At 48.3% G+C, this 17,301-nt stretch overlaps 1 protein-coding gene across 14 annotated transcripts in view; it reads left to right on the top strand.

Annotated features, from left to right (window-relative positions):
- NCOR2 (nuclear receptor corepressor 2) overlaps positions 1 to 17,301 on the top strand; it is a 264,994-nt gene that overhangs the window by 31,741 nt on the left and 215,952 nt on the right. The window contains exon 1 of one of the 14 annotated variants that reach the window (XM_064168688.1): positions 15,497 to 15,515. The exons of the other annotated variants lie outside the window; for them this stretch is intronic. The gene's annotated coding sequence lies outside the window, so the exon portion shown is untranslated. Of the gene's footprint in view, positions 1 to 15,496; positions 15,516 to 17,301 lie in introns of those variants that run through there. 14 annotated transcript variants of the gene reach the window in all.

Raw genomic sequence — 17,301 nt, forward strand, 5'->3', positions numbered from 1 at the left:
TTCCTTGTGAATGTTCCCCTGCTAAGTGTGAGTGGGCATGGCTGGCCTTAGAGGAAAGAAGAGCAGTGAAGTTTTCTTTATGCAACTCCCTTTCGTAGTCCCCACATCTGGCCTTTGAATGCTCGTGTGGAGTCAAAGAGTGGGGATCTGCAAGGAAGGAGGAGGTTTATGTCATGATAAACCTGAATGTTTCATGAACTGATGGCCTGTAACTTATAAGTATTTTGGAACATCTAGGCGACTTTGCCTCCTCTCAAGCCTGCTGATAAGTGCAGGAATGTGTTGGCATTTGTTCTGGAAAGACATGTTTCTATCAGGTTTTCAGGAAGGTCTGTTTCCTTTAAAATGAAATAAAGATAAGGCAAGACACTTGAGTCCTCTGTGGGTAGAGCCTGTAATCCTCCACATGTGGGAAGTGCTGTTTGAGGCTTTGTCTGGCCTGTCAGTGGTACAGTGTGTTGCTGACTATTCTTAGCCTGCTTTGCATAGGTAATTAATTTGTCCCCTGCAGTACACTCTCTGTAGTGATCATGCAGTAAATGCCAAACTTACATGGTTATGTGCAAGTAAATGTAAAAGAAGTAGGCATGGTAGAAATGAGTGAGATGATGAGATGGGTGTGTAGAAAACATTGTGCACTGAGTGCTCACAGCAGGCTGTACTGTTTGCAACGTAGAACACAAACAGATCAAGCTCTGAACACTTGGTCGTCTGAGCCTTGAGAACAGTGAGTACAGAGTGTGCAGGTCACGCTTGGAAAGCCTTTCCGACAGGTGTCCTCCCTTCAGCTCCTCCAGTGGCAAAGTTTTGTTCGCTCTGTTTTTTCTTTCTACAGATGGAGAAATTGATGTTTGGAGACCTTAGGTGACATGTTCCAGGAAGATGTTATCAGAGCCGAGATAAGCCCTGGGGCGTTCGGTGGCTTTCCATCTTGTGCTGGCGCTGCTGAACACCCTTGCAGAGAGCGTAGCTTAGTCACCCTGAGAGCTGCCAGCTCTGCGCTCCTTCAGGCTGGGGGGCAGAGTGCACGGACGCCAGCCGTGCCTTCTGCCTTCAAGGGGCAGGAGGGACTGACTGCCAGCACAGAGAGCAGAGCTGAAGATGAGAGCTTGCTTGCAGTGAGGAGGAGGCCCCTTATGGAAAGGGCAGTGTATGTAACTAGGCTGAGCAGGGTGTCAGCTGTTTCCTGCCGTATGGCATTTGATCTGCAGCAGAGATCAAGTCCTGATGACGTCGTCCATTGAAGCTTTTGCTGCTGTTGTTTCAAGGGAGGCCTGCATTACTTATTCATGTGGTTTTCTGCAGTTGTCCCACAAGAACGTGTTGAGGGTCATCCTGGTTTTGTTTTTGCTTCCCCAAAAGCTTTTGATCTGTTAGACCTCCTCTTTGTCTGTTGTTTTGTCAGAAACAGATAGTTCTGGCATTCTTGGTGGTTTAAAGTTGGAAAAGTTGAAAATCAACAAAAAGGCTGCTGTTGTCCATACATTTCTTGATTTGTGTGCAGGGTCTTTCACTGCTCAATTCTAAACAGTTGAATTACTAAACTTGAAAAGCATCTGCTCGTTAGAAAGCATCCATGTGACTGTAAACACGATGGATAACCAGGCAGCATCTAATCTAGCTGACACAGCCCTGTTGGTGTTTGGAATATGGGTTTGTGTGAACTCTTACTTTAAAACCTTGGGGGCTTCACGATTTACTGCCCAGGTGGCAGGTCTTCTGCAGACAGCTTCCTTCTGTGAGGACTCGGCATGCTGCATGGAGCTGGCTTTCTTCCCTGACCACAGGTGGAGGTGAAAGGCTGGTCCAGGGTCACCCTTGCAGAAATCCAAGTTCCCCAGCCCAGGAATATATGCAGTTGCCTTTTTGGGTGTCTTGCTTTTCCTGAACAACTGCAGCTCCTTCAGAGAGGCTTCAGTTTGCATGGGCTAGAAGTGAACCAGTGCTGACCCATGCCTGCCCACTGGCCACCTTTCAGAGGCTTTCCTTTGGCAAGACAGCTGGCAGTTAGGGCTGTGGTTTGTACCTAGCTGTCTGTCTTCAGAGCTATGCCATGTGGCACCTGTGACACAGAGGAGTGTGATGCCTGTAGCAGTTTGCTGTGGACCGGGGCTTGGTAGTTATCATTCCTGCCGTGGGGGAGGTTCTGCCTGTGGCAGACATGTCCTTGCCCTGCAGCAGCCCACCTATAACCTGTCCTGTGGTATACTTCTGCCTAGGGATGAGCTTGGAGGCTGAGATGCTGCAATGTTCCTGGTGTGTGCTGGAGGGCAGGGAGATTTGCACTTGCTGATCTACTTGGGGGGACTAGCAATTTGGTGCATGGGATTTGGCCACATTGTCTTCATCTCTACTGATTTCTGGAACCTTTTCTGGTAGGGAGATGGGGAGGGACTGATTTTCACCAGCACAGGGCTGGCTTTCCTGTATGCTTCCTCCTCAGTCAGTGCCTTTGAGCCTCATCTTTTTTCAGGTTATGGATGTGCAAAATAAGCAGATCTGTCAGCAGCTGGGCAGAACAGAAGACCTGTGCAGTCCTACCTGTACTATCTGAACCTCTGCTTTGAGATGCAGTTCCTCCCCTCCTTCCACTGCAGATAACTAACCAGTGCAGAAACAGTGATGGTTGGGAGGCCAGACTGGGCTTGAAAACTTTCCCACACTAAACACTCTGGCAGTGCCAGCAGAGATGAGGGTGAGAGGAGACAGCTCTGCTATGCCAAAGCACTCTTTCATCTCTTTTCAGCTCTCCCTGTGAGGGGTCCTGGCTCACAGCACATAGATGCCTTGTGCAGATGTCTTGGCTGGGAAAGAAGTGGCCTCTTTTCTCTCCCAAACAGAGTGGAGAGATATAAGAAAGCCATTGACTTTCTTGTAGCCAGAGTGAGCTGAGCCAGACTCCACAGTGCTTTATTGAGCCTGGATTAAGGCTTTGTTAGTCACTGAAATTAAAAATAAAAAGGAAGTGAAGAAAAAGTTGAAAGTTTTTTTTCCTATGTTGGTAAGCAAATTGCTGGCTGGGTGTTGTTTACCTGCTGATCATTTCCCAAGCAAATGAGGGGCAGGGACAGCCACTGGGTAAAGGCCTTGCTTATAGGGGAAGCAGTGAAGCCCTGGGAGCTGCCAGGCTGGGGTCTGGGCTGTCGAGCCCTGGGGTGGGCTGTCAGCAGGCAGCCAGAGCTTGTGCCCTCGTGTGGGGTGGCGCATGTTCAGCGAGTCGGTGGCAGGAGCCCAGCTGATAGTGAGCAGGTGCTTCTCCTGCTGGTGGGAATGGTGGTGAGGATGCCAGAGAGCAGCTGTGTGGGAAGCTGAACTTTATTGCAGCCCTTCATGTCAGTTGTCTGTCCTTTGGAAGACAGAAGATCTTCCTAGCCAGGCTTCGCTGCTCTGTTTCACTTCTGCTGGAGGAGAAACAGAGCAAGTGGGTGTTTCACTGGACACTGAATTCACAGCCTCACAGAATGGCAGGGGTTGGAAATGGCCTCTGGAAAATTCAGCCCCAGAGGCTTTTCCCTCCTGGCAAGCAGGTCTTTTTGATGGGAAAAAAAGTCAGCAGCAGTGCCATTTCCTTGGTGCTCTCCTAGGAAAGCTGTTGATCTGCTTTGCATTCCCTTTGCTGCTGCTGCAAAATGGTGCTTCAGTGCCACACTCCTGGCATGGCCTGCATCAGCCTGGGCAGGTTGGCTACCCTGCATGGAGTGATGGCTGTGATGGATGCCAGCATAGGTGAGGAGCACTCTGGATCACGTTCAGCCTGGGGAGGTTGGGCAGAGGACTGCAGCAGCCAGCTCTGCAAATAGGGTGGACTGGGACTGAGAGCTTGTTGTCTGAATGTGGTAAGTTTTAGCTTGAATTGTGTGCTGGAGTGTTAGTTTTGCCTTGTACCGAATGCTGCTGCTGTTCCTGAATACCAGGGTTATCTGTGGGACCCTTGGTAGAAGAAGGCCATTGAGATGGCCATGGAGCGCATCTAGAGAAGGACAAGGGAGCTGGGGAAGGGTCTGGAGAACAACAGACCTGATGAGGAGAAGGGTCTGGAGAAGAGCAGGTCTTGTGAGCAGTGGCTGAGAGAGCTGCAGTTGTTTAGTCTGTAGAAAAGATCTTGCTCTTCACAACTGCCTGAAAGGAAGTTGGAGTGAGATGAGGGTTGGTCTCCTCTCCCTGGTATCAAGTAATGGAATGAGGAAATGGCCTCAAGCTGTGCCAGGGAAGGTTTAGATTGGAGATTAGGAGAAATATCTTCCTTGAAAGAGTGGTCAGGCATTGGAACAGGCTGCTCAGGGGAGGTGGAGTCACCATCCCTAAATGTGATGAAAAGCAGAGTAGACGTTGCAATTTGGGACATAGCCATGCGATGCTAGATCAGCCATGGACTCAGTGTTCTTGTTTAGTGTCCATGTCCACATTTCATGTCCATGGTAGTGTTATGTCAGTGGTTGGACTTGGTGGTCTTAGAGGCCTTTTCCAACAGAAACAATTCTGTGATCTTAAAGACAAGAAGCTCTGCTTGACCATCATGGTGCACTCATGCTTAACTTGATGGAGCAAAGAGGTTTACCAGAATGAATACTCACTGCTTCTCTGAATTTATGTTGTCTTGCTTCATTTTAATGAAACAGGTTTGCTTAGTGGTACCACATGAACTTCAGCTGAGGTATTCTCTGCTTGGCACCTGTGCCATGGCTGGTGACACCTCATCCTCACATTGCTAGCATGCATGATGGAAGAAATGCTCCTTGGGCTTGGGAGGAGAGAGGAACCCTTCTGGGTGTGTTCAGCTGCTAGAGGGCCATAAGCGATCTTTAAGCTGAAGTGCAAATTGTCATTGCAGCGTTTTTCTGGGGAAAAGCAGCCTTGAGAGGAAATGGAGCTATAAGTGAGCCTGGCTGGGCTGCTGGCTGAGCGTTTTGAGTGAGTGTGTGCTCTCCCTTTTGGCTCCAGGCCAGACTTCCCAAGGCAGCTTGGCAGAGCCGTGCTGCATGCCCAGGTAGGCGCTGCACTGCCGGTGTGCCACAGAGCCAGCGCTCGCTCTCCGTGCCGAGGCCGTGCTGCCAAGCAGCCTGCTCTTGGGGCCGGAGGGGTCCGCTGGCATTGTGTGCTTCACCCACCTGGTAGTTGTAGCAGCTGGCTCAGCACTGGCTCTGAGCAGACAGGCTGGTTAAACTAACTAAGAGCACAGGCCTGTTTCCTGTGTGTGTCAATACTGGAATCACTTTAAATGGTGTGTTTTCCCCTGGTCACTGACCTAGACTTTATTCCATTATCGACTGCTGGGTTACTGGCGCTTCGGATTCTCTGCTTAAGTGAACTGTAAGGCTGAAATCATTTGGCAGGGATGGTGTTGCTGGGCAGGAACTCATCTCTGGCTGACTCAGGCTGGGGTGAAGGTGTGCTCTCTGGCAACTCGAATAGTCTTCTTTTTTTTCCCTACCTCCTGCCTTAATAAGGTAAGCAACACAGTGGAGTATCGATCCTGCTCTCATCTGGCAGCCCCAGGCTGCAGCAGTTACCTTTGTGCCACATTCCTGCTGCTTTCCTGCCAATGCCCTACATTTTCTCCAGAGCGCTCTGTCTCTCTTTGACCTTTTCTGGCTTTGACTGTGATGGGCTTTGCAGCTGGAATGCTGTGAGGAGCACACAGCACCCGTGTGGGACACAGTTTGGCTGCATCTGTAGGTAAAAGTTTGCTCAGTTGTCTTGATGCTGTGGATGTTGTAAAGTCGAATTCTGTGTCTTGGTAGCATGCTGTTGTTCCTTAGGTTCTGTTCTAGGAGCTATTGACCTTAGGTGGGCAAATGGCCTTAAAATAACCATGCCCTGTTCTATCCAGCCTTCAGTCTACCTTTAGTGGTTCCAATTGAATATCATGCAAACCACCTTTTGTCTTCTTCACACCTGTTGGAATTAGTGCTGCAGTTACTGGCAGATGTTCAGTTGTTGCCACCTCATGTTCTTCATGGAATACTGTGTTCAATTTTGGTCCATGATACACAAAACCGATGTGGACAGGTTGGAGAGGGCCCAGAGAAAGGCCACAAAGATGATCAAAGGACTGGAAGCCTGCCAGATGAGAACAAGCTGACATAATGGTTTTGTTGAGCCTTGAGCAAAGAAGGCTGAAGAAAGACTTTATCATCATGTTCCAATATTTCAGTAGTGGCTACAAAGATGATGGATATGAAGCTAGTGAGAGGCCAGGAACATGAGCCCTGTGAGAGGCTGAGGGAGCTGGGATTGTTTGGCCTGGAGAAGAGGAGGCTCAGGGGTGACCTTGTTGCTGTCTACAACTACCTGAAGGGAGGATGTGGGAAGCCAGGTGGGGTTAGTCTCTTCTGCCAGGCAATCAGCAGCAGAACAAGGGGACACAGTCTCAAGTTGTGTCAGGGGAGGTCTAGGCTGGATATTAGGAGGAAGTTCTTGCCAGAGAGAGTGACTGGTGTTGGAAAGGGCTGCTCAGGGATGAGGTGGAGTCACCATCCCTAGAGGTGTTCAAGAAAAGCCTGGATGAGGCACTTAGTGCCACGGTCTGGTTGATTGGATGGGGCTGGGTGCTAGGTTGGACTGGATGATCTTGGAGGTCTCTTCCAACCTAGTTGACTCTATGATTATTTTTACAAGGAGTCACATGGAAAAGCAAGGGGTGTTGGCTACAACTTAGTCCTGGGGAGATCCTTATTGGACATGAGGAAAAATTTTGACCGTGGTAACAACCAGCCATTGGGGTCATCTCCCCAGGGAAGTGGTGGATTCCCAGACAGTGGAGACTTTGAAGAGTCAGATGGGCATGGTCCCAGGCCATCTTACCTAGACCATGTTTTGACAAGAAAGGCTGTACCAGATGATCCTTGAATCACAGAATATCAGGGGCTGGAAGGGACCTTGAAAGCTCATCCAGTCCGACCTCCCTGCCAGAGCAGGATAAGCTCTACCCCAGGAAGGTGTCCAGGCAGGTTTGAATATCTCGAGAGGGGGACTCCACAACACCGCTGGGCAGCCTGTTCCAGGGTTCTGTCACTCTCACAGGGAAAAATCTCCTCCTCGTGTTTACATAAAACTTCCTGTGCCTCAGCTTCCACCCATTGCCCCTTGTGCTGTCAGCAGGCATCACCCCGCAGAGCCTGGCTGCATCCTCCTGGCACTCACCCTTTTAAATATTTATAAACATTGGTGAGGTCACCTCTCAGTCTCCTCTTCTCCAAGCTAAAGAGCCCCCCAGCTCCCTCGTAAAAGCTCTCCTTGTAAAAGAGATGTTCCATTCCCTTAATCATTTTTGTGGCTCTGTGCTGGACTCTCATGTAGTTCTATGTCTCTCTTGAACTGGGGGCCCAGAACTGGATGCAGTACTCCAGATGCAGCCTCAGCAGGGCACAGCAGAGGGGCAGGAGAACGTCTCTCGATTTACTAACCTTGAGGTTCCTTCCAACCTGGTATTCTGTGATTTGTGGTCTTGTGGCAGTGGTGGATCTCAACTGATCCCATGACTTGTTTAAAACTGATGAAGACTCCTGGAGTGGCCAGAATGGCTGCTTTTCCTGAGAAGTACCTGGAGCTTCAGATTATTGCTAGCATCCAAGTTGCTGATGGTGATTTGAGTACAGCCTGATCCAAGACTGCAGACTGTCCTTGCTGTGCTGCCTGCTTAGCATAAAGGCGCTGCAACCACAGAGAAACAGTACACCCTGAGGTCAGGCTATTAAGCTGTGCTCACGCCCAGTAAACAATCATCTCTCTTCATACCAACAGCCTGGGGCGCTCTGTGCAGTGCTGAGGGTCTCCAGCCTGTGCAGAGGCTCTGTGCTGAGCTGCATGCTGAGCAGCGTCTCTTATTTATGGGGTTCTCTCTTTCTTTGAGCATGAACACTTGTGTTGAGCGTGCACGTCCTGCCTGGGACTGCCTCAGGCTCTTTGGGTTCTTTTACTGCCCTGGAAAAGTAGCTCTACTACAGAAATGCTCAAAAATGCTGTTCTGTATGATCTGTTCATATTTCAGGTCTAATGAGGACTTGATCTTTGTTAGTGACTGATTTGTGTGCCTTGGTTGTAGGCTATGAGGGTGTTGAAAAAGCCTTTTTGTGTGCCGCTGCTGCTCAGCTTCCCAACCAGATGCATCCATCATCTTCAAAAGAAGCAGGGGAAAAGGATGGCTCGTACTACTGCTGTTTTTTTGAGCCACTGGCATTTGGCATCCAAATAAACAGGTGTTCTGGCATGGGAGCAGAGAGTCCACATCTCAGAGCTCCTCTCTTCTGGCATATGAGGATCTTCAGAGCACTTCTATCAAAGAGCTGGCTTTAGTAGCGATATAATTTAGGTTTTTTCTGGTAGAGCACTGATGAATAAGTGGGTTGCTGGTGTCTGTGGCAGGGGGAGACTGGTGGAAGAGGTAAATGTCTCTGGAGTACAGCCCAAAAGTTGCCTTGGATAGAAATAAACTCTGAAAGTAAATAACACAGCCGTTCTGCGAACCTCTGGCCTTACGAGGCAAGTATTTGGTCTCTCTCAGCCCCAGCGTTTGTGCCACGTTCAAACGAGGTCACCTCTGCTGATACCGGTGGGGAGATGCTGGGAGTAATCCTTCACCCTCTCGGGAAGCCAGGGCTAAAAGGTTTTCCAGTCCAGGAATTTTGACACTTGGGCACACGAGATGAAATTCTCGCCAGCATGGGTCGACACTTCTCTGCCTGGTGTGATGCTTTACCTCCAGGGTTTGATCTCTGGGTCCAGCTGTATTTGTTGTTTGGTGTGAGAAAATCTAATATGGATGGTATGGAAAAAACTTTCTAGTATCAGTCCCCTCTTGACTAAGCCCTGTTAGGGGTGTGTGCAGAAGACAAGCTGGTTCTTGAGAACACCAAGACAAATCTCTGGTCAGTCTTAATTTTGTTTCTTGGCTTCTAGACTGTGCTGATTCCAAGAACAAGGCAAACACTGCAGTGGCCTTATCCAGGGACCTCACTGACGTCAACAGGTGCCTGTCCATTAACCTTGCTGGACTTTGGGTCAGGTTTCTTTGAAGGGTAGGCATTGAAAGCAAAGAGCTGCAAGGCTAGCTGAGGTCACTCTGCTCTTCGCTGGGGTAACTCGAGCAAAGACAAGGGGCAGGCTGTGTGAGCTGAGCCTGTCGGGAAGGTCAGCCCAGATGTGATTGAAGGCTGAGCTGTCTCCAGCTTCTTGTGTCAAGCGACTCTAATAGAGCTGCTGATGGGCTCTCGACATGCATCTCCCTTTAAATGTTTATCTGCCTGTCCCCCAGGGTGCTGTAAAAAATCTGTGGGATGCTTAAAAGGACTGAGGCACCCAAGTGCCTGTGTGCAGGGTCAGTGCAGCACACTTGGGTTTATTTTGTCCTTAAATAAAACCAGCTCCTGAGTGAGATGGAAACATTAGCATGAGACCTGTGTGCCTCTGTGTTTTGATGCTGTCTCCCTGAGCAGCTGGAGAGGCACGTTCTGAAGTTCTTACTTTAAAAGGACCTTGATGGAAGCCTTGCTGGGGCAGCGCTGGAGAGGGCTCGAATGCCACTCTTTGGCGCTTTGTGTTGTGGAGTGCTGCATGCTTCAGGGGCTGCCTGTGATGTTCTTTGCAGCTCTTGTGACCTCAAAACTTCCAGATGCAAGCCTAGATTTTTTTTTTCTTTAATTGTGAGTGAGTATCATTAGCTAACCAGGAAACGTGGCTGTTTGGCTTTGGAACTTGACAGAGCAAACAAACAGTGATAGCAGGCAGTGGGTTTACTTGGAGGTAACATGAATTCACACAGCCACAGGAAAACAGCAACTTTCACCTTGTGTGACCTCTGAAAAACCACACATCTCCCTCATTTGCTGCCTACAGTGCGCACCAGAGGATGTCTGCTCCTCAAGTTGTCTACTGTGTTCATCATATTGATATCTGAAGTGTCTGGGTACCCCACTGACTGTTCTCCTGCTCCTTTATTCCCCCATGCACATGCTGCTTCCTCAAGGCATTCTGGCACCGAGGAGAAGGCAGAAAGTAGCATTTAAAGACTAAAGGATTCCAGATGTGAGCATGCCTCAGACAGTGCTGCTGGAGGAGAAAGCCATAATCCATGCAGGTGTTTACATTATGGTGTGGCCCCATGGTATGTGTGGATAAATACATCCCAGATAAAGCTGGCTGTTCTCGTGGGTTGGTTTCCTCTCTTCTTTTTAAACTGTAACTTGAAATCCACACTCTGGGGAGCGTGGAACTGTATACCTGTCAGCTGCATTCCCTGCTGCAGTGTCAGCTTGGTGGCTGGAGCTTCACATTCTTAAATGTCAGCGATTAGGTGTTGGAAGTTCCTCTCTTCCTGCCGGAGAAGGTTGGAAGAGGCCCCTGAGAACTGTTTACTGCAGGAAATGAGAACTGCCAAAATCCTGTTTCTATGGAGCCTGTGATCCATTCACCTTATGAGGGCTGGAATAATCCTGGCACTGCCATTTCTGCCCCATCCTGGCCAGACAGCGAAGCCTGGTCCTTCTCCTGATGGAGTGATTAGCCTCTGCTGCTGTTCTCTATGAAAAGAGGCCAGAGAGGTAGCTCTGCTGTGAGTCTCAAGTCTCCTTCCCTCTTGATGGGAACTCTAGCACTTAACATTTCCTCTAACACTGTGCAAATCATTTTGCAACTTAGATTCAGGGAAATGGTTTATGCTGCACTTGGGGGGAGGCTGCATGCTAATGAAACCCAAAATGAGATTTTTCTTTTCTGTGGCTTGAGGTTTAATTTTGACCATATTTTACATAAGATCCATGTGAGGGTGGGAGCTAGACAAAGTTTGTAGCTGAAGAACTCACCACTTCTGCTCATGTTGGTTCTCCTTGAAGATCCTGTAACTACCTGAAGGGTGGTTGTGGCCAGGAGGAGGTTGCTCTCTTCTCTCAGGTGGCCAGCACCAGAACAAGAGGACACAGCCTCAGGCTGCGCCAGGGGAAATTTCGGCTCGAGGTGAGGAGAAAGTTCTTCCCTGAGAGAGTCATTGGGCACTGGAATGGGCTGCCTGGGGAGGTGGTGGAGTCGTCGTCCCTGGGGCAGTTCAAGGCAAGGTTGGATGTGGCACTTGGTGCCATGGTCTAGCCTTGGGCACTGTGGTAAAGGGTTGGACTTGATGATCTGTGAGGTCTCTTCCAACCTTGGTGATACTGTGTGTGTGTGATACTGTGTGTGACTGCTGTTGACTGTGTTGGCTTTGTGATGGAATTGCTTACCTTTGTAGCAATGATCTTAGCCCTTTTATTAACCAAGTAACTTCAGAAATAAGACTCTACCAGTGGATCTCAGGAATTTGCTATGTTACTGGAAAAGACAAAGTCCTGACTGAGGAGTAATCTGTTTATAAGAACGCTTCTTAAAACTCCTGATGCTTCAGGAAAGCCCAAATGAGCAAGTTACATCCAGGTCTTAATTTATGTTGGGGTCAGGAATTAATGTGGAGTGTGAAAAATGGATGTCACAACACTGTCTCCAGGACACTGCAGGATGTGCTGTTCATTGCAGGGCGTGCAAGCAGCTTGCCTGCGCGGTGTGAGCAGCACCTCTGCGCTGGCAGGGCTGTTGCCAAGGGTTGGAAGGGCACCTTGGGCTGTCCCTGCTTTTGGACTGCTGTCCATAGTTTTTTTAATGTATATATTTTTAAATGAAAACTCAGAGCACTCAGCACTGATTTAAAGAAGAAATATTGCAGGAATTAAGGGAAAAAAAAAAAACCAAACCAAAATACAGTAGAGAGTTACCTAATTTCAGGCTAGTGTCTGTACCATTTCGCACACTCTTACTCCTGTCAGTCAGGGATCTTTATATATATGGATTTTCTAGACAGACCTTGCTATATAAGGCTGAGATCTTCCTACCTACTGCAGGCTATTTCAGGGATGTGTGAGAGGTGCTGTTTCCTCTTCTCCATTTCTCAACTGTGGTGCTGCATCCCTTCTGATCAGGGAATTGAACCTTCCGACTCAGTCCTCCGAGGAGCCTACTGAAGCTGACTGGGTAAATGTTGCTGTGTCTGAGCTGCTGGAGAGGACAGGCAGGACTGGCAGACAAGGAGGGATGTGGCTGTCTGAAGTAGCAGGAAGGAGGATACATACATTGGCCAGTGAGGCTTTGAGGAGCTGGATCCTCCATTTCTGGGTTTGATTTGGTGTGAAAGGTTCACCTTCAGGCTGTTGACCTCCCTGGCCCTGAAAGTGTTGCAGGAGCAGATGCTTGCGTGAGACCTTTTATGATTTCTGTCCTGACCTGATGTGTCATGCTCTGGAGATGACGGCTTTGTAAGAATGCTCTTGGGTGATGAGTGAAGTGTTCTGATATATGTCCCCTGGGCCCACAGAGTAGTATTTTTGGATATTTCCTAAGTGAAAAAGAAGTACCAGGCAGCTGTGTAGGGGACTGCTGCTGTGAGTGGTGTGCACGAGCACTGGCAATGATACATCTGCAGTTTCATTTTCCTTTTCCTTTGTTTGGGTTTTTTGTTAGACCTTTTTTCCTTTTTGAGCTTCTCTGCATGCAGGCAGAAAAAGAGAGGCATAAAACCTAAGACATGGTAAATGCCTCCATCCCAGGAGAGGTGCTGAGTGTCGGGGGAGGTGTGGGCTTGAGGCTGCAGCATTCCCAAATGTGTCCTCTGGTGCATTTCCCATCGAGGTGGGCCCAGAGCAGTTATCTGCAACAGTAGGGATGGAAATTGAATGAGTGGTCGGGTTAAATAACTAATGAAGTTAGCAGGCTGCCTAATTAAATTAAATTCAAAATTATGTATGGATGATGCCTTTCTAATAACTGCTGTAGGTTTGTCATTGAGGTACTCCTCAGTGCCCTCTCAGGAGGAGGTTTTGCCTTTCTCAGATGAGCCTGTTGGTACCAGGGGGATGCATTTTGCACTTCAGCGTGTGTTGGCTGATTCCTGCTGCTCTTGTGACCCCTGCAGTGTTGCTGTTCTCTCCTTCTTCTGGCATCTATGGAGGGAGTTGGGCTGATTTCAGTCTCTGCTGTTTACATGACATTTTCGTTTCCCTTCCTATAGAGGGTTTCTGATTTGCTCCTGCTCTCCTGGATGCGCTTCTTCAGTCTCGTGCCACAGTCTTGTAGGGACTGTTCCCTGTCCTTCCCATCGCCTTGAATGCCTGAGGAGTTGCTCCTGCCTTTCTAAAGCTTTAGGGGCCTGGTGGTAATTCTGGATGCAGTAGCTTAACCCATCACTTCAGCTGAAAATAATCTTTTAATTTCTGCCTTTCAAACAGCAGCACTTTGAAGGTGTGTGTCAGCTCAGGGACGAGTGCTAAGCTGAGGCTGAAGAACAATTTTGAGGTGAGAGAAGGCTACTGAAATTAAAGACACTTGAAGACACAGCCATTGTTGCCACCAAAGGCCATTCTTCTCTCTCCAGACAGCACGTTGAGGACTGTCTCTGTGCTGTCCTGGCATGGTCAGCCTTTTAGTGCATTTTGAAGATGGGTTGTCAAGGCAGAGCTGGCTCTGGCTGGCAATTACTGACCTTTGAGGTAATGTGTCCTTAATAGAAGGATGTGAGTACATCAGAGAAGAATTATCATTGTCGTAACTGTCTTTTCACATCTTCTGAGGAGGACAGGCCTGTTAAAAGACCTGTGCTGCAGTGAAAGTGGCCCTGCTGCTCCAGTAGATGAATGTTGGCTTTTCTGGAGGCGATAGCAGATGTGATGGGGAGAGGGAGCCAAATGAACACAGCTCTGCTGCTGGCTTATTGATTATAATTCTTTTTTCCCTCTTTCCCTCTCTGCTGTTAATTTTAAAGCAGGACTTATGTATTAAATCCCAGACAGTGTCTCTGATGCTGTATTCCAGCTTGTCTGATAGAGGGACAGGGCTCTGGGGCACCCAGAGGTGGCAGTGCATTTTGGGCAGGGAGGCTGCTCTGTGTGAATCGAGGCAGGTATTGTGGAGACGCCTGGGACAGCAGCTACGGTGACAGATTACAGAAGATCTTTGTCACGTTTGAGCAAGAGCCTGATTGTTCTTTTGAGGGTCTCCCTGGGAAAACCTCGGGGGGTGAACAGGAGGCTCTTGCACCCAGATTGTTTTCTCCAGGGTTGACATGTGCTTTGCAATAGTATTCCCTGTCCCTTTCAGAGACTCTGAAAGTCCTGTGCAAACCTTGACTTACCATGGCACCTTCACGCCCTTGTGATTGAGTAGTAGGACTGGTGAGCCTTGTTACCTGCAATCTGCCCTATACCTGCCACCTCTTAAAATGGAAATGTGGAGATAGAAGGGTATTGCCCAGAGGCCTTACAAAGCCAGAAGAGTTTAGAAAACCACAGTTTCTTAGTCACTGATAGAGCCAAGTGACTTGCCCGCATGCAGTGACCTGAGCAGGGCTCTGCACGTTTCATGCACAGTTGATTTTAAGGGATGCTGATCATTTTCAGCATGACCTGCTAATTATCAGAGCAGATGAAAGCCTTTCTCCCCCCCCTTTCTTTCTTTTTAAATCCTCTTCTCCCTGCATGTTCTCTTATTCTCCCTGCTCTTTCCCCCAAGTCCTTATCTAAGCTAATCAACATGACACAAACAGCCAAAGAAAGCAGTATTCTTACAGCAGCTATTAGCCAGAAAGGAGACAGCAGGCATCTGGAGCCCCTCAGGAGGGACTCGCCTGGTATAACCCATTGCTTTTAACAGCCAAAGCAAGAGCTGCAGAGCCACAACAGAAAAGGTTTAAGCTCCTTTCTTTTGAGGCCCTGATCTGCAGTGACCTGTATTTTATGGTGTAGATTTTTAAGAAGACGCAAGTGTGGAATTTCAGTAGTGGTGAGAAGCTTCCAGGATGTCTGATACACCTCTGAGTAAAGAAAAAGAATATCTACTTATGTGTCAGGAAGAGACATGTAGATGTCTTTTGCTAGTAAGCTTTCAAAAGTTCAAAATGTGTGGCTAGATCCTTCAAGGAAGAGTCTTTCCAGTTCTAAGGGCTGTCCAACGATGCTGCGGTGTCCCTCGGCAGCACAAACCACAGCTAGGGGAGGATAGTGTTAATTTAGTTGCAGAAGTAGTTTCTGGACACATGGGTTTGTTTTCTCTCACATTTTAAGGTTTTTCTAACCTAGGGCCATGGGAGGGATTTTCCAGCATCCTCTGTTCTGGTTTAGATGAATACTTCAAAGTTGTGTTCATGGTGATAACAGAGGAGGCTGAGACAGAGGACAAAGTTGTCTTAGGAATTTCAGCTGTGGTGGTGTGTTGGAAGGAAGCTGAGCAAATGGACACGATGTTTAAATCGTGTGTCCTGAATTGCTTTCATTTGGTTCTCATTTTGTAAGCCCTTGGCTGGGGTTTCTGTCCTTTCAGAAATCAGCAGCTTCTTATGAAATATGGAGCTGTTTAAAAACAGACAGCAGCTGCTCCATCCTTGCGTCAGCAAGGACTCGGCAGAAGGAAGGGGAATGGTAGACGGTTGTTTAGCTGTGATACTCTTCCCTTCATTGCCGTTGTCATATTGTGTTAACAGAAGGTCTGATCAAATATACACCAGGAAAGTAAGACTTAATGTTTCTTTGTTCTCCTGGAATGGTGCTGGGAGGTGTGTGTGGGGGGAATGTTTGAATGAGACTTTTATTTATGCTGTTCAGATAGCTTAGAGGTGCCTGTGTCGGTAGATAGCTTGTTCTGCTCTTATTTCTTTGGCTGGTGGCTGTGTTTTTAGCTAAGGGAAGGCTTTACTTGGTTGTTTGTACAAAACCTTTGCTATGTGATAGAGAAACCTTGGTGGGGTGTGTGTGTGTCTCTAAATATTTAGTGGGGAGAGTATGCTGTGTTCACAACGACTTCCTAACTTCTAAACTCCTTTATTAAAAGAAAAATGGCATCTCAGAGATGATTTAAAAATTGAAATGAAAAATGAGGGACGTTGTTGCACAAGAACTGGAAGGAACCCAAATAGTTTGCTTACTGTTAAAATTGCGACATGACTGGAAACATTTGGTAAAGAAAAATTAATTGCCTGGTGTATTTGTGGTTTCCTGTTGAATCTCAATTTCTAGAGGAGGTTGAAAAGCCCGTGGATGTTTCCTCAGATTACTAGATAGCATTATACCTTGTGTGCATGATGAAAGAGCTTCAGCAAAGCCTGCCAGATAGCCAGGGCTTACTATAAAAAGTCTTTCCCATCTGGAGCATGACTGTTTTCTCCTTTTTAGTAGAATGGTTTCTGCAGAGATAAACATGCAATGAAATGTAGCTTGGTCCAGGCTTACTGCACTAAAAAGTCTAGAAGCATCCTACCCGTCCTTAAGTTAGTGATGGGGACAGGGTTTCTGAGCAGTTCTTCATGCCTTCATCTTTTTAGTAATGATCTGCCAGCATGGGCTTCCTTCCATTTTGAGAGCTGCCTGAAGAAGGATGCTCCTGTGGTTGTTAGCCGCCGGGCAGACCTTTTAATGAGCTCTGAAGCGATGGGCAGGGCTGGCTTGTAAGGGAGGAGGAAAGGGTCAAGGGCCTGAATGTGGTTAAAGATCTGCTCTGGCCTGTCTTGCATCACTCTTAAATAATGATCCTGTACCTGCTGAATTGCAAAGTCAGAGCTTCAGAGAATTGGATAGAAGTACCAAGGCTGCTTGGAGGCCCTTTTAGGTGTTTGAGAGGATGAAGGACCTGACCTGGTATCATCATGGGAGCCGCAGGAGCCATGATTCAAGAGTGAATTTGTCACAGTTCCTGCAGAGACCCCAGTGTGGCCACTTTGTGTTTCATGCTGTACGTGGGAGGAACCTGGCTGGTAGATGTTGCTCTTTGAGAGGCACCAGCATGGCCAGGTGCAAAGCCACTTGTATACGAGCTGGAGCTCCTTCTGAGGAGCACCTGGCCACATACAGGGTCACAGGTAGAGGAGGCTGGGTGGACGGGTAGGGTGATGAATGCTGCAGCAGATTGCTGAGAAACATGCTCGTTCTCGTGCCTGCAGGCTTGGGGAGTGTCTGAGAGCTGCTGGGCGAAGCCTGGGCTGGAACATCTGGTCAGAGGTCAGATGAGAGGATTGTAGCTCTCCTTTGGCCCGCAGCCCCTGCGTCTGAGTCCTTGTTTGATCATGCAGAATGTTTGCACACGCAGAAGTAGAACTCGTGATGACACAGGGCTTAAGGTTGTGAAATCTTTGAGGCTCCTCTGGGTATTCCTGTGGGAAGGGAAGAGTTATCCCTCAGATGACTTCCATGGGGAAATAGTTAATCTCATTAAACACCCGAGGTTGTTTCGTAAAGCGAAGGCAAGGCTGGGGGGGGGAGCGTGGTTAGCCGTGTAGACTGGAGACTGGCTGAAACTCATAAA

This window comes from Pogoniulus pusillus, chromosome 30 (genome assembly GCF_015220805.1).
Source record: "Pogoniulus pusillus isolate bPogPus1 chromosome 30, bPogPus1.pri, whole genome shotgun sequence".
Classification (NCBI taxonomy): Eukaryota; Metazoa; Chordata; class Aves; order Piciformes; family Lybiidae; genus Pogoniulus; species Pogoniulus pusillus.